Consider the following 24,980-nt stretch of genomic DNA (forward strand, 5'->3'; position numbering starts at 1 on the left):
CTTTTGTGATTCTCCGGGTACTGTCTCCCGGTACAACCTTCCTCCTTCCCAGAACACCTTCTCCTTGTCAGTCTCGGAGAAGCGCGTCCCGGCGAGTTGTCTCAAACTCTCTAGGCTCGCATCTGTGTGCAGAGCGGCCTGAAACTCCTGGCTAGGGGAAGCCAAAAGCGATGTCAGGGTCCCTTCCCCACGGGAACCCTCTTGGACCTGCTCTGGGTCCACCTCTGGTTCAGTCACACTGATGACTGAGGAGGGTCCGGAAGGCAGACAGGTATCTGCGTTCCGGGCACTCTGACTGCGGGTGACAGCAGCTACGTAGGCTGTCTCCCCGGGGATTTCTACAGACCCAACAGCCGACGCTGCTATGGGCTCTACCTCCCCATCCACCCCCATTACCTCAGGAGCAGTGCTACTTATGGGCCAGTTACCTTCCTCGGTGGCACTGGTCAATTGCATGGCATCACCTTCCTCACGGTTCCCATGTATCTCCCCATTTCTTGTAGCACCGACACTTGCCCCTGCTAGGGGTTCCTCAGCCGTCTCACTCCGCAGAGCGACGTGGCTGAGCACTCCTGTACCTACGGACACATCAACTTTCACAGAAACATCATTATCAGATACAGTTGGCACAGGTACAACATTTTCACCATCAATCCTAGGGAAAAAATGGTTAGCAGATGCATCACTACAAGATAAAGCATGGTCAGGTAACACATGCGATTTCCCATCATCATCATCATCATCATCATCAGGGTTAACTTTACCCTCATTAGTAGATTGGGGAGGAGGGTCATCCACGAAGTATGCAACCAACCTCCCCAAATCAGTCCCCAACAAAACATCAGTGGGCAAATTATCAGACAGCCCCACTTCCTTCACCCCGCTCCCAGCACCCCAATCAATAAAAACCCGGGCCATCGGTAAGGGACAGCTGATGCCCCCAATCCCAGTGACAGTTAGGGTTTTCCCCCGGAATGATTTCTTCAGGGGCCGCCAGTTCGGGTCGGATGAGGGTTCGTTCAGCCCCGGTGTCCTTGAGGCCTGTAGCAACACGACCTCCCACAGTGACGGGCTGTACGTTGTCACACACCCTCCCAACCACACCACCCACCAAAAGAACGGCTGCATTAGGCCCTGGGGCCTGGGATGAGGGGTTCTTCTGCCTGGCTGGACATTGGTGACTGAGGTGTCCAGTCTGCCTGCAGTGGTAACACTGGCGAAGTTCGGTGGTAGGTCTGGTGCTGTTGGCCACGGGGACAGGACCTCTGGTGTGTTGGCTGGCAGGGGTACTGGCGTTGGCTGCAGGCTTACCCCCTCTCCAGCTGGTGGTGACTGGCTTCCGCACTTCCGATCTACGGTTGGCCTCATAGGCATCGGCAATCTGCGCTGCTTTCGTCACATCGTTGGGTTCTCTGTCCATCACGAACTGTCGCACTTCAGTTGGGCAAAGACGGAAGAACTGGTCTTTGATCATCAGGTCTCGCAGCTGTGTAAAGGTGGTCACTGACAGTCCTTGGGTCCACTGGTCAAAGTGGGTCCCCAGTCTATGCACCACATCACTGTAACTGTCGTGTGGGCCACGTAGGAGGGTCCGAAACTTTTTACGGTACACCTCGGGTGTAAGCTGGTACTTAGCTATGAGAGCCTGCTTGATGGCCTCATAGTCACCATCTTGTTCTTGAGGGAGAACAGCAAACGCCTCCAGAGCTTTTCCTCTCAGCCCTGGTGTCAGGTACCGTGCCCATTCTTGTGTAGGCAGCTGGTACTGTCTGCAGGCCTTCTCAAAGGCCCGCAGAAAAGTGTCCAAGTCCCCATCCTTTTCCATAACAGGAAAGTGGTCGGGCCGGGGCTTTGGTGTCTGAGCGCTGCTGGGCTCACGACTGGACTGGGACGACCCCTGCATTTGCAGTCGGGCCATCTGCAGCTGGTACTCCCGCTCCGCTTGGGCCTCTCGCTCGGCTCGCTGGGCCTCTCGCTCGGCTCGGGCCTCAGCCTCCTGCCGGTATTGCTGAATCAGCTGCCGACGTCCCTCATGGTCGTCAGTGGGGAATTCTTTCAAGGCCGCCTGCAGGTGGGGGTCCAATTCGCCCGGATTGCTAACAGGGCCAGCATTCAGTGGTTGGACCTCTGCTGCAGCACCATGTTCGCGGGTGCTGGCATCTGCGGCTTCTGGGCCCTGTGAGTGGTCTAGAGCGGCTTCCCATTGCATCAGGGCTGCGACCAGTTCGCTTTTGTTTTTGCTTGCATAGTCAATGTGCTGTGACTTGCATAAGGCAACAAGGGTGTCTCTGGTCTGCTGTTCATAAAAGGTTTCTCCCAGCACAACCATGGTTGCCAAATAAAAGATAGGATAGAAAAACGAAGAAAAAGGGAAGGGATAATTACCAGTACACAATTTGTCTCACAACTAATAAACACTGAGTTCGTTCTCCAAACTTATTTGCGCAGAGTTCTCGCAAGAACTTTCTGCAAGTTTTTAGTGAGAGGAATGATTGCTCAAACCAAATCACTAATGCTCTAATATCCCACCGCCTTGCCACCAATTTGTCACGATTCACACCGTGACTGTCAAGATCCCTCAGCCGCTGCCTACAATATGTCACGGATTGGGGTGACTTTAGACCAGCAGACGGCTATCACATGTGCAGGGGGGCTTATCCTAGTTATCCCTCCACTGCCACAATGTGATGAAAAAAACACACACGAGGCTATTGACCTCTTGTTTACAGCAGGGGCTTATTTTAGGTATCCCACTGCTCTTCAATATACCATGAACTGCAGGGATTTGTGTCTATCCCGCTTACAGTTCCACTTAACACTTGCAGCTCTCTGGCGCCCCCCTTACTCTCAGGTCAGATTAGGTACTGCACCTGGGGTAATTAGTCGCCAGAAAGGCTGCCTGCTATGTACTGGCTATTGGGCGCACTACAGCAACACGATAACTACTCCCACTCAGGCAGGAACAATAATTATCAAGCCGCAGTCGCTACAGTGACCCCCCAACAGCCGGCACACGGTAAGCTGCCACCAGCGCCGATTAAACGGGTTCGGCTGCTAACCCCCAAAATAGTAGCGTAATTCCCTTCAGAGACAGGGTACGGTTTAGGGCAGGAAGAACGAACTAGTATTAAAGAGTATACCCCATAAATGATTTTTAGGCAGTGTTTATAAAATATTTTACAAAGATGTTACAAATGAGACAATTGCAAATATGTACAAGGTAATTATGAAAATAAAAGGATTAAATGAAGAAAAGATAACACTCACATATTCTCAGATCATTGCATTGCAGGCAACCAGACATCCCAGCTCATTTGTCGTGCTGCTCAGGCCTCACAGGAAAAGACAAGAAGAAGGAGCTGGGGATCTGGCCACAAACTTAAGACCTACAGCTAGTGACATCACAGAAAGGGCTGGCTTTTCCAGATCCTCCTACCTTTCAGTCTGAGTACTTTGAATACCAATTGGTCTAATGCTTATAACTCCGTTCCAGTACATATCAGAATCATAGCACACCCAGCATTCAGCTTGTATTAACATGAGCTTTCTTATGAGATCAAATATGTCATATTATTTACAGAGCAATCCCTACTTCTTCACCAGAGGGAGCTACAAGCCTGTGATTAGAGTCATTGATAGATCCACCGAGAGAGAATAAGAACATCTATTTTCGTGTTTTTAACGTAAACGGTTTGCGTAATATCTTACAAAAATGGAACAAAAGACTTTCATGATTCTAGAAGTTTCTCTAACAGTTCCTGCTAACACAAATTTCCCTTGCAGCTATGACCGTCGTAAATACCTTCCGTCAATAAAACTCCCCCACAAGGCAAGCTCTGCTACACAGACAGTTAGAACCACAGGGAAGGAAAGAGAACCAGAGAGAGGGGGGGTTTAGCCCCCGCATGCTAGCAAGAAAACTAACTTATGATATTTCATACCATATCGTGACAATTATCCCTTCCCTTTCTCTTCGTTTTTCTATTCTATCTTTTATTTGGCAACCATGGCTGCGAAAGGAGAAGCCTGGTACGCCCAGCAGAAGAAAGACACTCTTGCTGGGATATGCATGTACCATGGCCTGAACCCCCAGAACAAGACCAAGACTCAAATGGTCGCTGAACTGGTGCAGTGGGAAGCCGCTCTAGACCACTCACAGAGCCCAGAAGCCGCAGATGCCAGCACCAGCGAACATGGTGCTGCAGCAGAGGTCCAACCACTGAATGCTCGCCCCGTTAGCAATCCGGGCGAATTGGACCCCCACCTGCAGGCGGCCTTGAAAGAATTCCCCACTGACGACCATGAGGGACGTCGGCAGCTGATTCAGCAATACAGGCAGGAGGCTGAGGCCCGAGCCGAGCGAGAGGCCCAGCGAGAGGCCGAGAGAGCTGAGCGAGAGGCCCAGCGAGCCGAGCGAGAGGCCCAAGCGGAGCGGGAGTACCAGCTGCAGATGGCCCAACTGCAAATGCAGGGGTCGTCCCAGTCCAGCCGTGAGCCCAGCAGCGCTCAGACACCAAAGCCCCGGCCCGACCACTTTCCTGTTATGGAAAAGGATGGGGACTTGGACACTTTTCTGCGGGCCTTTGAGAAAGCCTGCAGACAGTACCAGCTGCCTACACAAGAATGGGCACGGTACCTGACACCAGGGCTGAGAGGAAAAGCTCTGGAGGCGTTTGCTGCCCTCCCTCAGGAACAAGATGGTGACTATGAGGCTATCAAGCAGGCTCTCATAGCCAAGTACCAGCTTACACCCGAGGTGTACCGTAAAAAGTTTCGGACCCTCCAACGTGGCCCACACGACAGTTACAGTGATGTAGTGCATGGACTGGGGACCCACTTTGACCAGTGGACCCAAGGACTGTCAGTGACCACCTTTGCACAGCTGCGAGACCTGATGATCAAAGACCAGTTCTTCCGTCTTTGCCCAACTGAGGTGCGACAGTTCGTGATGGACAGAGAACCCAAAGACGTGACGAAAGCAGCGCAGATTGCCGATGCCTATGAGGCCAACCGTAGATCGGAAGTGCGGAAGCCAGTCACCACCAGCTGGAGAGGGGGTAAGCCTGCAGCCAACGCCAGTACCTCTGCCAGCCAACACACCAGAGGTCCTGTCCCCGTGGCCAATAGCACCAGACCTACCACCGAACTTCGACAGTGTTACCACTGCAGGCAGACTGGACACCTCAGTCACCAATGTCCAGCCAAGCAGAAGAACCCCTCATCCCAGGCCCCAGGGCCTAACGCAGCAGTTCTTTTGGTGGGTGGTGTGGCTGGGAGGGGGTGTGACAACGTACAGCCTGTCACTGTGGGAGGTCGTGTTGCTACAGGCCTCAAGGACACCGGGGCTGAACGAACCCTCATCCGACCCGAACTGGCGGCCCCTGAAGAAATCATTCCGGGGAAAACCCTAACTGTCACTGGGATTGGGGGCATCAGCTGTCCCTTGCCAATGGCCCGGGTTTTTATTGATTGGGGTGCCGGGAGCGGGGTGAAGGAAGTGGGGCTGTCTGTTAATTTGCCCACTGATGTTTTGTTGGGGACTGATTTGGGGAGGTTGTTTGCCTACTACGTCATTGACACCCCTCCCCAATCTACTAATGAGGGTAAAGTTAACCCTGGTGATGATGATGATGATGATGGGAAATCGCATGTGTTACCTGACCATGCTTTATCTTGTAGTGATGCATCTGCTAACCATTTTTTCCCTAGGATTGATGGTGAAAATGTTGTACCTGTGCCAACTGAATCTGATAATGATGTTTCTGTGAAAGTTGATGTGTCCATAGGTACAGGAGTGCTCAGCCACGTGGCTCTGCGGAGTGAGACGGCTGAGGAACCCCTAGCAGGGGCAAGTGTCGGTGCTACAGGAAATGGGGAGATACATGGGAACCGTGAGGAAGGTGATGCCATGCAATTGACCAGTGCCACCGAGGAAGGTAACTGGCCCATAAGTAGCAATGCTCCTGAGGTAATGGGGGTGGATGGGGAGGTAGAGCCCATAGCAGCGACGGCTGTTGGGTCTGTAGAAATCCCCGGGGAGACAGCCTACGTAGCTGCTGTCACCCGCAGTCAGAGTGCCCGGAACGCAGATAACTGTCTGCCTTCCGGACCCTCCTCAGTCATCAGTGTGACTGAACCAGAGGTGGACCCAGAGCAGGTCCAAGAGGGTTCCCGTGGGGAAGGGACCCTGACGTCGCTTTTGGCTTCCCCTAGCCAGGAGTTTAAGGCCGCTCTGCACACAGATGCGAGCCTAGAGAGTTTGAGACAACTCGCCGGGACGTCATTCTCTGAAACTGATAAGGAGAAGGTGTTCTGGGAAGAAGGAAGGTTGTACCGGGAGACAGTACCCGGAGAATCACAAAAGGAGTGGTTGAGGGAAAGACAGCTGGTCGTCCCACAGCAATTCCGGGGTGAGTTGTTGCGGATTGCCCATGAGATCCCGCTAGCTGGACACTTGGGGATCAGCAAAACTAAGGCCCGGCTGTCTCAACACTTCTATTGGCCTAAGATGGGGACAGATGTGTCAAACTACTGCCGCTCCTGTGTCACCTGTCAAAGAGTGGGGAAGGCGGGGCCTGCTCTTAAGGCTCCCCTGATCCCTTTGCCAGTGATAGAGGAGCCTTTCCAGAGGATTGCGGTGGACATTGTGGGCCCGCTGGCCGTCTCCAGCAGCTCTGGAAAGCGATTTATTCTTACTGTGGTAGACTACGCTACCCGGTACCCAGAGGCAGTAGCTCTGTCGTCAACTAGGGCAGATAAGGTGGCGGATGCCCTGTTGGCCATCTTTTCACGGGTAGGATTTCCCAGGGAAATGCTTACTGATCGAGGGACCCAATTTATGTCTCACCTAATGGAGGCTCTCTGTAAGAAAATGCAGGTGAAGCACCTGGTATCGAGTGCGTATCACCCACAGACCAATGGCTTGTGTGAACGTTTCAATGGTACCCTCAAACAGATGCTACGCATGCTGGTTGAGACACAAGGGCGCGACTGGGAGCGGTACCTCCCACACCTGCTATTCGCTTACAGAGAGGTTCCGCAGGCCTCGACGGGGTTCTCCCCCTTCGAGCTCCTGTACGGCAGGCGAGTCCGGGGACCCCTTGGGTTGGTAAGAGAATCCTGGGAAGAGGAGCCGAACCCTTCTGAAATGTCCATAGTGGAGTATGTCATGCGCTTCCGTGACAAGATGCAGACCTTGACGCAGTTGGTGCATGACAACATGACGCAGGCTCAGGCTGATCAGAAGCACTGGTACGACCAGAACGCCCGGGAGCGGACCTACCACGTGGGTCAAAAGGTGTGGGTGCTGGTTCCTGTACCAACGGATAAGCTTCAGGCAGCCTGGGAGGGCCCGTACGTCGTCCACCAACAGCTCAACCCGGTCACCTATGTGGTCACGCTTGACCACACTCGGGGTAGGCGAAAGGCCTTTCACGTCAACATGATGAAGGCTCATCACGAACGCGAACCTTTCGTCCTACCGGTCTGCAGCGCACCCGAAGACGGGGAGGAAGACGCCCTCCTGGACATGCTGGCCCAAGCCAAGGCCCGTGGGTCCATTGAGGATGTGGAGGTAAGCGCCTTGCTAGATGAACCACAGCGGTTGCAGTTGCAAACCACACTGGAACCCTTCCGGGTCGTGTTCTCCAACCGGCCTGGAAGGACTGAGTTAGCGGTCCACGAGGTGGACACCGGGAATCACGCCCCACTACGGCGAACACCCTATCGAATCTCTGACCAGGTGCAGCAGATTATGCGCCAGGAGATCGATGAGATGTTACAGCTGGGGGTGATTCGACGGTCAAAGAGCGCGTGGGCCTCACCTGTAGTTCTCGTGCCAAAGAAGGACCGGACCACCCGGTTCTGCGTGGACTACAGGGGGCTCAACGCCATTACAGCCTCTGACGCGCACCCAATGCCGCGCATCGAGGAGCTGCTTGAGAAGTTAGCTGGCGCAGAATACCTGACAATAATGGATCTGAGTCGCGGATACTGGCAGATTCCCCTGAGCCCCGAGGCGCAGAAGTCCGCCTTTATCACACCCTTTGGACTGTACGAGTCCACGGTCATGCCCTTCGGCATGAAGAATGCCCCTGCCACTTTCCAGCGGATGGTCAATCTCCTGCTTCAGGGACTGGAGAAGTACGCTGTGGCGTACTTAGATGACATTGCCATCTTCAGTCCCTCCTGGGATGAACACCTGCAGCATCTCGAGGAGGTGCTCGGGCGAATTCACCGAGCAGGACTGACTATCAAGCCGGGAAAGTGCCAGATGGGCATGAGGGAGGTTCACTACCTGGGGCACCGGGTAGGTGGAAACACCCTAAAGCCAGAGCCTGACAAAGTGGGCGTGATCGTGAACTGGCCCACTCCCAGGAACAAGAAACAGGTGATGTCCTTCCTGGGCACTGCAGGGTACTATAGGCGCTTCGTGCAGCACTATAGTAGCCTGACAAAACCTTTGACGGACCTCACCAGGAAGAAGCTACCCCACATCGTCAACTGGACAGATGGCTGTGAGGGGGCCTTCCAGGCGTTGAAAACCGCACTGTGCAATGCCCCTGTGTTGAAAGCAGTCGACAGCAGTCGACCATTCTTGGTACAGACCGACGCCAGCGAGTTTGGCCTTGGTGCTGTGCTCAGCCAGGTGGACTCGGAGGACCAAGAGCACCCCGTGTTGTACCTGAGCCGGAAACTTTTGCCGAGGGAAGTGGCCTACTCCACCATTGAGAAGGAGTGCCTGGCCATAGTCTGGGCCCTGCAGCGCTTGCAGCCCTACTTGTACGGTCGCACCTTCACCGTGGTGACCGACCACAACCCTCTGCGCTGGCTAAGCACCATGTGTGGAACCAATGGCAGGTTGCTGCGCTGGAGCCTTGCCCTTCAGCAATTTGACTTCACCATTAAACACAAAGCGGGCAGAGAGCATGGGAATGCAGATGGACTCTCCCGCCAGGGTGAACCCACGGAGGTGCGCATGGAGGCATACCGAGAGGTTCTGCCACCGTAGCGCACGCCAAAAGGGGGAGGTGTCATGATATGGTATGAAATATCATAAGTTAGTTTTCTTGCTAGCATGCGGGGGCTAAACCCCCCCCTCTCTCTGGTTCTCTTTCCTTCCCTGTGGTTCTAACTGTCTGTGTAGCAGAGCTTGCCTTGTGGGGGAGTTTTATTGACGGAAGGTATTTACGACTGGCATAGCTGCAAGGGAATTTGTGTTAGCAGGAACTGATAGAGAAACTTCTAGAACCCCTGGAAGTCCTTTGTTCCATTTTGGTAAGATATTATGCAAACCGTTTAAGTTATGGACACGAAAATACATATTTGGAATCTCACTCGGTAGACCTACCCATCACTCTAAGCCTCAGCTCTTAACTCCATCAGGTAAAGAAATAGGGATTACTCGGTGAATATACATCCCAAATAGGACATATTTGATCTCCTTAGAAAGCTCACGGTAATCTGAGATGAATGCTGGGTTTGATATGACTATGACAGGTTCTGGAGCGAAGTTACGGGCATCAGATATATTTAATGCCCAGTTAGTGAAACCGAAGAGGTAGGAGGAGTTGGAAAACCAAGCCCTTTCTGTGAGGTCACAGACTGTAGGTTTTAAGTGCTGGCAGGCATCCAAGAGGGCAGATTTTGAGTTCTTCCTGGACAGACCTGAGCACGCCCAATGAGCTGGGACGTATGGTTGCCTGCCATGCAATGATCTGAGAAATGTGAGTGTTATCTTTTCTTCATTTAATCCTTTTATTTTCATAATTACCTTGTACATATTTGCAATTGTCTCATTTGTAACATCTTTGTAAAATATTTTATAAACACTGCCTAAAAATCATTTATGGGGTATAATCTTTAATACTAGTTCGTTCTTCCTGCCCTAAACCGTACCCTGTCTCTGAAGGGAATTACGCTACTGTTTTGGGTTGCTCCGGACCGTTTAATCGGAGCTGGTGGCGGCGATACCGTGTGCAGACTCTTGGGTGATTGTAGCGACTGCGGCTTGATAATTATTGTTCCTGCCTGAGCGGGAGTAGTTATCGCGTCACTGCAGTCTGCCCAATAGCCAGTACATAGCAGGCAGCCATTCTGGCGACTAATTACCCTAGGTGCAGTACCTAATCTGACCTGAGAGTAAGGGGGGCGCCAGAGAGCTGCAAGTGTTAAGGGGAACTGTAAGCGGGATACACAAATCCCTGCAGTTCATGGTATATTGGAGAGCAGTGGGATACCTAGGATAAGCCCCCTGCACATGTGATAGCAGTCTGCTGGTCTAAAGTCACCCCAATCCGTGACATATTGTGGGCAGCGGCTAAGGGATCTTGACAGTCACGAAGTGAATCGTGACAACTGTGCACACTCCTACATTACAGCCCCTCACTATATACAGCCCTGTATAATACCGTATATACTGTGCACACTCCTACATTACAGCCCCACACTATATACAGCCCTGTATAATGCAGTATATACTGTGCACACTCCTACATTACAGCCCCACACTATATACAGCCCTGTATAATGCAGTATATACTGTGCACACTCCTACATTACAGACCCTCACTATATACAGCCCTGTATAATACCGTATATACTGTGCACACTCCTACATTACAGCCCCACACTATATACAGCCCTGTATAATGCAGTATATACTGTGCACACTCCTACATTACAGCCCCTCACTATATACAGCCCTGTATAATACCGTATATACTGTGCACACTCCTACATTACAGCCCCTCACTATATACAACCCTGTATAATGCAGTATATACTGTGCACACTCCTACATTACAGCCCCTCACTATATACAGCCCTGTATAATACCGTATATAATGTGCACACTCCTACATTACAGCCTCTCACTATATACAGCCCTGTATAATACCGTATATACTGTGCACACTCCTACATTACAGCCCCTCACTATATACAGCCCGGTATAATACCGTATATACTGTGCACACTCCTACATTACAGCCCCTCACTATATACAGCCCTGTATAATACCGTATATACTGTGCACACTCTTACATTACAGCCCCTCACTATATACAGCCCTGTATAATACCGTATATACTGTGCACACTCCTACATTACAGCCCCCCACTATATACAGCCCTGTATAATACCGTATATACTGTGCACTCCTACATTACAGCCCCTCACTATATACAGCCCTGTATAATACCGTATATACTGTGCACACTCCTACATTACAGCCCCCCACTATATACAGCCCTGTATAATACCGTATATACTGTGCACACTCCTACATTACAGCCCCTCACTATATACAGCCCTGTATAATACCGTATATACTGTGCACACTCCTACATTACAGCCCCCCACTATATACAGCCCTGTATAATACCGTATATATTGTGCACACTCCTACACTACAGCCCCTCACTATATACAGCCCTGTATAATACCGTATATACTGTGCACACTCCTACATTACAGCCCCTCACTATACACAGCCCTGTATAATACCGTTTATACTGTGCACACTCCTACATTACAGCCCCTCACTATATACAGCCCTGTATAATGCAGTATATGCTGTGGACACTCCTACATTACAGCCCCTCACTATACACAGCCCTGTATAATGCAGTATATACTGTGCATACTCCTACATTACAGCCCCTCACTATATACAGCCCTGTATAATACTGGATATACTGTGCACACTCCTACATTACAGCCCCTCACTATATACAGCCCTGTATAATACCGTATATACTGTGCACACTCCTACATTACAGCCTCTCACTATACACAGCCCTGTATAATGCAGTATATACTGTGCACACTCCTACATTACAGCCCCTCACTATACACAGCCCTGTATAATGCAGTATATACTGTGCACACTCCTACATTACAGCCCCTCACTATACACAGCCCTGTATAATGCAGTATATACTGTGCACACTCCTACATTACAGCCCCTCACTATATACAGCCCTGTATAATACCGTATATACTGTGCACACTCCTACATTACAGCCCCTCACTATATACAGCCCTGTATGATGCAGTATATACTGTGCACACTCCTACATTGCACCCCTCACTATATACAGCCCTGTATAATACCGTATATACTGTGCACACTCCTACATTACAGCCCCTCACTATATACAGCCCTGTATAATACCGTATATACTGTGCACACTCCTACATTGCACCCCTCACTATATACAGCCCTGTATAATACCGTATATACTGTGCACACTCCTACATTACAGCCCCTCACTATATACAGCCTTGTATACCGTACATACTGTGCACACTCCTACATTACAGCCCCTCACTATATACAGCCCTGTATAATGCAGTATATACTGTGCACACTCCTACATTACAGCCCCTCACTATATACAGCCCTGTATAATACCGTATATACTGTGCACACTCCTGCATTACAGCCCCTCACTATATACAGCCCTGTATAATGCAGTATATACTGTGCACACTCCTACATTACAGCCCCTCACTATATACAGCCCTGTATAATACCGTATATACTGTGCACACTCCTACATTACAGCCCCACACTATATACAGCCCTGTATAATACCGTATATACTGTGCACACTCCTACATTACAGCCCCTCACTATATACAGCCCTGTATAATACCGTATATACTGTGCACACTCCTACATTACAGCCCCCCACTATATACAGCCCTGTATAATACCGTATATACTGTGCACACTCCTACATTACAGCCCCTCACTATATACAGCCCTGTATAATACCGTATATACTGTGCACATTCCTACATTACAGCCCCCCACTATATACAGCCCTGTATAATACCGTATATACTGTGCACACTCCTACATTACAGCCCCTCACTATATACAGCCCTGTATAATACCGTATATACTGTGCACTCCTACATTACAGCCCCTCACTATATACAGCCCTGTATAATACCGTATATACTGTGCACACTCCTACATTCCAGCCCCTCACTATATACAGCCCTGTATAATACCATATATATTGTGCACACTCCTACATTCCAGCCCCCCACTATATACAGCCCTGTATAATACCGTATATACTGTGCACACTCCTACATTACAGCCCCCCACTATATACAGCCCTGTATAATACCGTATATACTGTGCACACTCCTACATTACAGCCCCTCACTATATACAGCCCTGTATAATACCGTATATACTGTGCACACTCCTACATTACAGCCTCTCACTATATACAGCCCTGTATAATGCAGTATATACTGTGCACACTCCTACATTACAGCCCCTCACTATATACAGCCCTGTATAATACCGTATATACTGTGCACACTCCTACATTGCAGCCCCTCACTATATACAGCCCTGTATAATGCAGTATATGCTGTGCACACTCCTACATTACAGCCCCTCACTATACACAGCCCTGTATAATACCGTATATACTGTGCACACTCCTACATTACAGCCCCTCACTATATACAGCCCTGTATAATACCGTATATACTGTGCACACTCCTACATTGCACCCCTCACTATATACAGCCCTGTATAATACCGTATATACTCTGCACACTCCTACATTACAGCCCCTCACTATATACAGCCCTGTATAATACCATATATACTGTGCACACTCCTGCATTACAGCCCCTCACTATATACATCCCTGTATAATGCAGTATATACTGTGCACACTCCTACATTACAGCCCCTCACTATATACAGCGCTGTATAATGCAGTATATACTGTGCACACTCCTACATTACAGCCTCTCACTATATACAGCCCTGTATAATGCAGTATATACTGTGCACACTCCTACATTGCACCCCTCACTATATACAGCCCTGTATAATGCAGTATATGCTGTGTACACTCCTACATTACAGCCCCTCACTATATACAGCCCTGTATAATACCGTATATACTGTGCACACTCCTGCATTACAGCCCCTCACTATATACATCCCTGTATAATGCAGTATATACTGTGCACACTCCTACATTACAGCCCCTCACTATATACAGCCCTGTATAATACCGTATATACTGTGCACACTCCTACATTGCACCCCTCACTATATACAGCCCTGTATAATACCGTATATACTCTGCACACTCCTACATTACAGCCCCTCACTATATACAGCCCTGTATAATACCGTATATACTGTGCACACTCCTGCATTACAGCCCCTCACTATATACATCCCTGTATAATGCAGTATATACTGTGCACACTCCTACATTACAGCCCCTCACTATATACAGCCCTGTATAATACCGTATATACTGTGCACACTCCTACATTGCACCCCTCACTATATACAGCCCTGTATAATACCGTATATACTCTGCACACTCCTACATTACAGCCCCTCACTATATACAGCCCTGTATAATACCGTATATACTGTGCACACTCCTGCATTACAGCCCCTCACTATATACATCCCTGTATAATGCAGTATATACTGTGCACACTCCTACATTACAGCCCCTCACTATATACAGCGCTGTATAATGCAGTATATACTGTGCACACTCCTACATTGCACCCCTCACTATATACAGCCCTGTATAATGCAGTATATACTGTGCACACTCCTACATTACAGCCCCTCACTATATACAGCCCTGTATAATGCAGTATATGCTGTGCACACTCCTACATTACAGCCCCTCACTATATACAGCCCTGTATAATACCGTATATACTGTGCACACTCCTACATTACAGCCTCTCACTATATACATCCCTGTATAATGCAGTATATACTGTGCACACTCCTACATTACAGCCCCTCACTATATACAGCCCTGTATAATACCGTATATACTGTGCACACTCCTACATTGCACCCCTCACTATATACAGCCCTGTATAATACCGTATATACTGTGCACACTCCTACATTACAGCCCCTCACTATATACAGCCCTGTACAATACCGTATATACTGTGCACACTCCTACATTACAGCCCCTCACTATATACAGCCCTGTACAATACCGTATATACTGTGCACACTCCTACATTACAGCCCCTCACTATATACAGCCCTGTATAATGCAGTATATACTGTGCACACTCCTACATTACAGCCCCTCACTATATACAGCCCTGTATAATGCAGTATATACTGTGCACACTCCTACATTACAGCCCCTCAGTATATACAGCCCTGTATAATACCGTATATACTGTGCACACTCCTACATTACAGCCCCTCACTATATACAGCCTTGTATAATATCGTATATACTGTGCACACTCCTACATTACAGCCCCACACTATATACAGCCCTGTATAATACCGTATATACTGTGCACACTCCTACATTACAGCCCCTCACTATACACAGCCCTGTATAATACCGTATATACTGTGCACACTCCTACATTACAGCCCCTCACTATACACAGCCCTGTATAATGCAGTATATGCTGTGCACACTCCTACATTACAGCCCCTCACTATACACAGCCCTGTATAATACCGTATATACTGTGCACACTCCTACATTACAGCCCCTCACTATATACAGCCCTGTATAATACCGTATATACTGTGCACACTCCTACATTACAGCCCCTCACTATATACAGCCCTGTATAATACCGTATATACTGTGCACACTCCTACATTACAGCCCCTCACTATATACAGCCCTGTATAATGCAGTATATACTGTGCACACTCCTACATTACAGCCCCTCAGTATATACAGCCCTGTATAATACCGTATATACTGTGCACACTCCTACATTACAGCCCCACACTATATACAGCCCTGTATAATACCGTATATACTGTGCACACTCCTACATTACAGCCCCTCACTATACACAGCCCTGTATAATACCGTATATACTGTGCACACTCCTACATTACAGCCCCTCACTATATACAGCCCTGTATAATACTGGACATACTGTGCACACTCCTACATTACAGCCCCTCACTATACACAGCCCTGTATAATACCGTATATACTGTGCACACTCCTACATTACAGCCCCTCACTATATACAGCCCTGTATAATACCGTATATACTGTGCACACTCCTACATTGCACCCCTCACTATATACAGCCCTGTATAATACCGTATATACTCTGCACACTCCTACATTACAGCCCCTCACTATATACAGCCCTGTATAATACCATATATACTGTGCACACTCCTGCATTACAGCCCCTCACTATATACATCCCTGTATAATGCAGTATATACTGTGCACACTCCTACATTACAGCCCCTCACTATATACAGCGCTGTATAATGCAGTATATACTGTGCACACTCCTACATTACAGCCTCTCACTATATACAGCCCTGTATAATGCAGTATATACTGTGCACACTCCTACATTGCACCCCTCACTATATACAGCCCTGTATAATGCAGTATATGCTGTGTACACTCCTACATTACAGCCCCTCACTATATACAGCCCTGTATAATACCGTATATACTGTGCACACTCCTGCATTACAGCCCCTCACTATATACATCCCTGTATAATGCAGTATATACTGTGCACACTCCTACATTACAGCCCCTCACTATATACAGCCCTGTATAATACCGTATATACTGTGCACACTCCTACATTGCACCCCTCACTATATACAGCCCTGTATAATACCGTATATACTCTGCACACTCCTACATTACAGCCCCTCACTATATACAGCCCTGTATAATACCGTATATACTGTGCACACTCCTGCATTACAGCCCCTCACTATATACATCCCTGTATAATGCAGTATATACTGTGCACACTCCTACATTACAGCCCCTCACTATATACAGCCCTGTATAATACCGTATATACTGTGCACACTCCTACATTGCACCCCTCACTATATACAGCCCTGTATAATACCGTATATACTCTGCACACTCCTACATTACAGCCCCTCACTATATACAGCCCTGTATAATACCGTATATACTGTGCACACTCCTGCATTACAGCCCCTCACTATATACATCCCTGTATAATGCAGTATATACTGTGCACACTCCTACATTACAGCCCCTCACTATATACAGCGCTGTATAATGCAGTATATACTGTGCACACTCCTACATTGCACCCCTCACTATATACAGCCCTGTATAATGCAGTATATACTGTGCACACTCCTACATTACAGCCCCTCACTATATACAGCCCTGTATAATGCAGTATATGCTGTGCACACTCCTACATTACAGCCCCTCACTATATACAGCCCTGTATAATACCGTATATACTGTGCACACTCCTACATTACAGCCTCTCACTATATACATCCCTGTATAATGCAGTATATACTGTGCACACTCCTACATTACAGCCCCTCACTATATACAGCCCTGTATAATACCGTATATACTGTGCACACTCCTACATTGCACCCCTCACTATATACAGCCCTGTATAATACCGTATATACTGTGCACACTCCTACATTACAGCCCCTCACTATATACAGCCCTGTATAATACCGTATATACTGTGCACACTCCTACATTACAGCCCCTCACTATATACAGCCCTGTATAATACCGTATATACTGTGCACACTCCTACATTACAGCCCCTCACTATATACAGCCCTGTATAATACCGTATATACTGTGCACACTCCTACATTACAGCCCCTCACTATATACAGCCCTGTATAATACCGTATATACTGTGCACACTCCTACATTACAGCCCCTCACTATATACAGCCCTGTATAATACCGTATATACTGTGCACACTCCTACATTACAGCCCCTCACTATATACAGCCCTGTATAATGCAGTATATACTGTGCACACTCCTACATTACAGCCCCTCAGTATATACAGCCCTGTATAATACCGTATATACTGTGCACACTCCTACATTACAGCCCCTCACTATATACAGCCTTGTATAATATCGTATATACTGTGCACACTCCTACATTACAGCCCCACACTATATACAGCCCTGTATAATACCGTATATACTGTGCACACTCCTACATTACAGCCCCTCACTATACACAGCCCTGTATAATACCGTATATACTGTGCACACTCCTACATTACAGCCCCTCACTATATACAGCCCTGTATAATGCAGTATATGCTGTGCACACTCCTACATTACAGCCCCTCACTATACACAGCCCTGTATAATACCGTATATACTGTGCACACTCCTACATTACAGCCCCTCACTATATACAGCCCTGTATAATACCGTATATACTGTGCACACTCCTACATTACAGCCCCTCACTATATACAGCCCTGTATAATACCGTATATACTGTGCACACTCCTACATTACAGCCCCTCACTATATACAGCCCTGTATAATGCAGTATATACTGTGCACACTCCTACATTACAGCCCCTCAGTATATACAGCCCTGTATAATACCGTATATACTGTGCACACTCCTACATTACAGCCCCACACTATATACAGCCCTGTATAATACCGTATATACTGTGCACACTCCTACATTACAGCCCCTCACTATACACAGCCCTGTATAATACCGTATATACTGTGCACACTCCTACATTACAGCCCCTCACTATATACAGCCCTGTATAATACTGGACATACTGTGCACACTCCTACATTACAGCCCCTCACTATATACAGCCTTGTATAATACCGTATATACTGTGCACACTCCTACATTACAGCCCCACACTATATACAGCCCTGTATAATACCGTATATACTGTGCACACTCCTACATTACAGCCCCTCACTATACACAGCCCTGTATAATACCGTATATACTGTGCACACTCCTACATTACAGCCCCACACTATATACAGCCCTGTATAATACCGTATATACTGTGCACACTCCTACATTACAGCCCCACACTATATACAGCCCTGTATAATACCGTATATACTGTGCACACTCCTACATTACAGCCCCACACTATATACAGCCTTGTATAATACCGTATATACTGTGCACACTCCTACATTACAGCCCCACACTATATACAGCCCTGTATAATACCGTATATACTGTGCACACTCCTACATTACAGCCCCTCACTATACACAGCCCTGTATAATGCAGTATATACTGTGCACACTCCTACATTACAGCCCCTCAGTATATACAGCCCTGTATAATACCGTATATACTGTGCACACTCCTACATTACAGCCCCACACTATATACAGCCCTGTATAATACCGTATATACTGTGCACACTCCTACATTACAGCCCCACACTATATACAGCCCTGTATAATACCGTATATACTGTGCACACTCCTACATTACAGCCCCTCACTATATACAGCCCTGTATAATACCGTATATACTGTGCACAGTCCTACATTACAGCCCCTCACTATACACAGCCCTGTATAATACCGTATATACTGTGCACACTCCTACATTACAGCCCCTCACTATATACAGCCCTGTATAATACTGGACATACTGTGCACACTCCTACATTACAGCCCCTCACTATATACAGCCCTGTATAATACCGTATATACTGTGCACACTCCTACATTACAGCCCCTCACTATACACAGCCCTGTATAATACCGTATATACTGTGCACACTCCTACATTACAGCCCCACACTATATACAGCCCTGTATAATACCGTATATACTGTGCACACTCCTACATTACAGCCCCTCACTATATACAGCCCTGTATAATACCGTATATACTGTGCACACTCCTACATTACAGCCCCTCACTATATACAGCCCTGTATAATACCGTATATACTGTGCACACTCCTACATTACAGCCTCTCACTATATACAGCCCTGTATAATGCAGTATATACTGTGCACACTCCTACATTACAGCCCCTCAGTATATACAGCCCTGTATAATACCGTATATACTGTGCACACTCCTACATTACAGCCCCACACTATATACAGCCCTGTATAATACCGTATATACTGTGCACACTCCTACATTACAGCCCCACACTATATACAGCCCTGTATAATACCGTATATACTGTGCACACTCCTACATTACAGCCCCTCACTATATACAGCCCTGTATAATACCGTATATACTGTGCACACTCCTACATTACAGCCCCGCACTATATACAGCCCTGTATAATGCAGTATATGCTGTGCACACTCCTACATTACAGCCCCACACTATATACAGCCCTGTATAATACCGTATATACTGTGCACAGTCCTACATTACAGCCCCTCACTATACACAGCCCTGTATAATACCGTATATACTGTGCACACTCCTACATTACAGCCCCGCACTATATACAGCCCTGTATAATGCAGTATATGCTGTGCACACTCCTACATTACAGCCCCACACTATATACAGCCCTGTATAATACCGTATATACTGTGCACAGTCCTACATTACAGCCCCTCACTATACACAGCCCTGTATAATACCGTATATACTGTGCACACTCCTACATTACAGCCCCGCACTATATACAGCCCTGTATAATGCAGTATATGCTGTGCACACTCCTACATTACAGCCCCACACTATATACAGCCCTGTATAATACCGTATATACTGTGCACACTCCTACATTACAGCCCCTCACTATACACAGCCCTGTATAATACCGTATATACTGTGCACACTCCTACATTACAGCCCCTCACTATATACAGCCCTGTATAATGCAGTATATACTGTGCACACTCCTGCATTACAGCCCCTCACTATATACAGCCCTGTATAATACCGTATATACTGTGCACACTCCTACATTACAGCCCCTCACTATACACAGCCCTGTATAATACCGTATATACTGTGCACACTCCTACATTACAGCCCCTCACTATACACAGCCCTGTATAATACCGTATATACTGTGCACACTCCTACATTACAGCCCCTCACTATATACAGCCCTGTATAATGCAGTATATACTGTGCACACTCCTACATTACAGCCGCACACTATATACAGCCCTGTATAATACCGTATATACTGTGCACAGTCCTACATTACAGCCCCTCACTATACACAGCCCTGTATAATACCGTATATACTGTGCACACTCCTACATTACAGCCCCCCACTATATACAGCCCTGTATAATACCGTATATACTGTGCACACTCCTACATTACAGCCCCTCACTATACACAGCCCTGTATAATACCGTATATACTGTGCACACTCCTACATTACAGCCCCTCACTATACACAGCCCTGTATAATACCGTATATACTGTGCACACTCCTACATTACAGCCCCACACTATATACAGCCCTGTATAATACCGTATATACTGTGCACACTCCTACATTACAGCCCCTCACTATATACAGCCCTGTATAATACCGTATATACTGTGCACACTCCTACATTACAGCCCCTCACTATATACAGCCCTGTATAATACCGTATATACTGTGCACACTCCTACATTACAGCCCCTCACTATATACAGCCCTGTATAATACTGGATATACTGTGCACACTCCTACATTACAGCCCCTCACTATATACAGCCCTGTATAATACCGTATATACTGTGCACACTCCTACATTACAGCCCCTCACTATATACAGCCCTGTATAATACTGGATATACTGTGCACACTCCTACATTACAGCCCCACACTATACACAGCCCTGTATAATACCGTATATACTGTGCACACTCCTACATTACAGCCCCTCACTATACACAGCCCTGTATAATACCGTATATACTGTGCACACTCCTACATTACAGCCCCACACTATATACAGCCCTGTATAATACCGTATATACTGTGCACACTCCTACATTACAGCCCCACACTATATACAGCCTCTTACACAATGGTCACGACCCGTACAAGTTACTCTAGTTGTGACCAATCATTTACCTTTACCTGTAGATGTTATTTCGTCCTGACTACAGGACCTTGGATGACGTCACAGTCATGTGATCAGTTATGAGTGTAGAGGAAACCTATGGTGTAAGGACCTTTGACATTAAAGTCATGTGATGTGTGACTGGAGGCGTCCGGTTCAGGGCTCATGTAAAACAGCCTGCACCTCAGTGCCCTGGCATCGCCTGTCGCCTCACCATTGCAGACGTCTTCTCTCATCTGGTCACATGGTCATGACGTCTTGAAAGGTCCTTTAGGCATGTAAGATTTAGCATCCGCCAGTCAACTGATCACGTGACTATGGAATCGTGAGAGGACCTGCAGCGTCTGGGATGCCGCAGCTGGTGAGTGTCCGCAGTGTGTGACTTGTGCCCACTGGTCGCGTGTCCTGAGGCCGTGCGCGGAATAACGCGGAGGTGGTGTACGTGTGCAGCCTCGTTAACCCCTTAGTCACCAGGGCTGAATGGCCCTTACCGGCCGCCAGTGCTCCTTCTTATGTCTCCTCTTTAGCCGCCCTCATGTCTGTCCTTTTCCGTGTCTGTACGAGGATCGGTTCAAGGCTGGACCGTTTGACAGCGCTGTTTTGGTTTGTTAGTTTTCTTCTGTTCCCGTCTGCCCCGGTGGTGTGAGCTCTGCTTGTTATCACTGCCTTGTAGATGCCCTATATATATATATGGGGATAAAATGTTCTTTATAAAAAATACAACGTAAGTTTTTGGGTTTTATTGTTGTGGGAACATTTCATTTTTATTACTTTTTTTCATCTTTTGCAGATATGGTTTTTGTTGATGACATAACTTTTTACCCAATAGATTATGAAAGGTCCCTGGTGAGATTTTTTTTTTTTTTCGTTTTTAATAATTTTCCCTGCTGTAACTGGGACCTCCATAGGTTCCCCATTACAGGGTAAACAGCCCCCTACAGTGCCAGGCATCACTGGTACAACTGATCTGGGTCTGCTGTGACAGGCATCACTGGTAGAACTGATCTGGGTCTGCGGCACCAGGCATCACTGATAGAACTGATCTGGGTCTGCGGTGCCAGGCATCACTGGTAGAACTGATCTGGGTCTGCGGCGCCAGGCATCTCTGGTAGAACTGATCTGGGTCTGCTGTGCCAGGCATCACTGGTAGAACTGATCTGGGTCTGCAGTGCCAGGCATCACTGGTAGAACTGATCTGGGTCTGCGGTGCCAGGCATCACTGGTAGAACTGATCTGGGTCTGCGGTGCCAGGCATCACTGGTAGAACTGATCTGGGTCTGCGGTGCCAGGCATCACTGGTAGAACTGATCTGGGTCTGCGGTGCCAGGCATCACTGATAGAACTGATCTGGGTCTGCTGTGCCAGGCATCACTGGTAGAACTGATCTGGGTCTGCGGTGCCAGGCATCACTGGTAGAACTGATCTGGGTCTGCGGTGCCAGGCATCACTGGTAGAACTGATCTGGGTCTGCGGTGCCAGGCATCACTGGTAGAACTGATCTGGGTCTGCGGTGCCAGGCATCACTGGTAGAACTGATCTGGGTCTGCTGTGCCAGGCATCACTGGTAGAACTGATCTGGATCTGCGGTGCCAGGCATCACTGGTAGAACTGATCTGGGTCTGCGGTGCCAGGCATCACTGGTAGAACTGATCTGGGTCTGCTGTGTCAGGCATCACTGGTAGAACTGATGTGGGTCTGCGGTGCCAGGCATCACTGGTAGAACTGATCTGGGTCTGCGGTGCCAGGCATCACTGGTAGAACTGATCTGGGTCTGCGGTGCCAGGCATCTCTGGTAGAACTGATCTGGGTCTGCTGTGCCAGGCATCGCTGGTAGAACTGATCTGGGTCTGCTGTGCCAGGCATCACTGGTAGAACTGATCTGGGTCTGCGGTGCCAGGCATCACTGGTATTACTGATCTGGGTCTGCGGTGCCAGGCATCACTGGTGTCACGATCCCTTAGCCGCTGCCACCAATATGTCACGGATTGGGGTGACTTTAGACCAACAGACGGCTATCACACGTGCAGGGGGGCTTATCTTAGTTATCCCACCGCTGCCACCAATTGTCACGATCTTTTAGCCGCTGCCACCAATATGTCACGGATTGGGGTGACTTTAGACCAACAGACGGCTATCACACGTGCAGGGGGGGCTTATCTTAGTTATCCCTCCACTGCCACAATGTGATGGAAAAATCACACACAAGGCTAGGGACCGCTTAGTTTACAGCAGGGGCTTATTTTAGGTATCCCACTGCTCTTCAGTATACCATGAACTGCAGGGATTTGTGTATATCCCGCTTACAATTCCACTTAAACCTTGCAGCTCTCTGGCGCCCCCCTTTCTGTCAGGTCAGATTAGGTACTGCACCTAGGGTAATTAGTCGCCAGAAATGCTGCCTGCTATGTACTGGCTATTGGGCACGCTGCAGCGACGCGATAAACTACTCCCACTCAGGCAGGAACAATAATTATCAATGCCGAGGCGCTGCAATGTCACCCAAAGGCCTGCACACGGTAGTGCCGCCACCAGCTTCGATTAAACGGGTCCGAAGCTAACCCAAAACAGTAGCGTAATTCCCTTCAGAGACAGGGTACGGTTTAGGGCAGGAAGAACGAACTAGTATTAAATATTATACCCCATAAATGATTTTTAGGCAGTGTTTATAAAAAGTTATTTTACAAGGATGTTACAAAAGAGACAATTGCAAATATGTACAAGGTAATTATAAAAAAATAGGGAATAACATGAGAAATAACACTTACAGTTGTTCAAAGCATTGCAGGCAACCATACGTCCCAGCTCATTGGACGTGCTCAGGGCTCTCCAGGAAAAGACAAGAAGACTGAGCTGGGGATCTGGGCAGACAGTTATAGCTGGAGCCTGTAACATCCCAGAAAGGGGTTGGATCACCTCGTCCCTCCTACCTCTTCAGTTAACTAACTTTTCCCTAACCTATATCTAATTTCTATAACTCCGCTACAAAACATGTCATCGTCATATCACACCCAGCATTCATCTCGTATTATCGTGGGCATTCCAATGAGATCAAATATGCCCTGTCTGGGATACATATTTACAGAGAAATCC

The 24,980-nt window shown here is 47.9% G+C and overlaps 2 protein-coding genes across 13 annotated transcripts in view; one reads left to right on the top strand and one right to left on the bottom strand.

Annotated features, from left to right (window-relative positions):
• The window catches only part of LOC143767157 (uncharacterized), a 143,779-nt gene extending 121,369 nt beyond the window's left edge, over positions 1–22,410 (bottom strand). The window contains exon 1 of one of the 4 annotated variants that reach the window (XM_077255212.1): positions 21,908–22,128. The gene's annotated coding sequence lies outside the window, so the exon portion shown is untranslated. Of the gene's footprint in view, positions 1–21,901; positions 22,129–22,381 lie in introns of those variants that run through there. The other 3 variants (XM_077255214.1, XM_077255213.1, XM_077255210.1) reach the window with 3 other exon arrangements.
• Positions 22,114–24,980, top strand: part of LOC143767165 (uncharacterized) — a 127,814-nt gene continuing 124,947 nt past the window's right edge. For 6 of the 9 annotated variants that reach the window (XM_077255233.1, XM_077255240.1, XM_077255234.1 and 3 more), the window contains exon 1: positions 22,114–22,251. The gene's annotated coding sequence lies outside the window, so the exon portion shown is untranslated. Of the gene's footprint in view, positions 22,252–22,307; positions 22,494–24,980 lie in introns of those variants that run through there. The other 3 variants (XM_077255237.1, XM_077255235.1, XM_077255238.1) reach the window with 3 other exon arrangements.

The sequence above is a fragment of the Ranitomeya variabilis genome, chromosome 4, assembly GCF_051348905.1.
Source record: "Ranitomeya variabilis isolate aRanVar5 chromosome 4, aRanVar5.hap1, whole genome shotgun sequence".
NCBI classification, from domain to species: Eukaryota; Metazoa; Chordata; class Amphibia; order Anura; family Dendrobatidae; genus Ranitomeya; species Ranitomeya variabilis.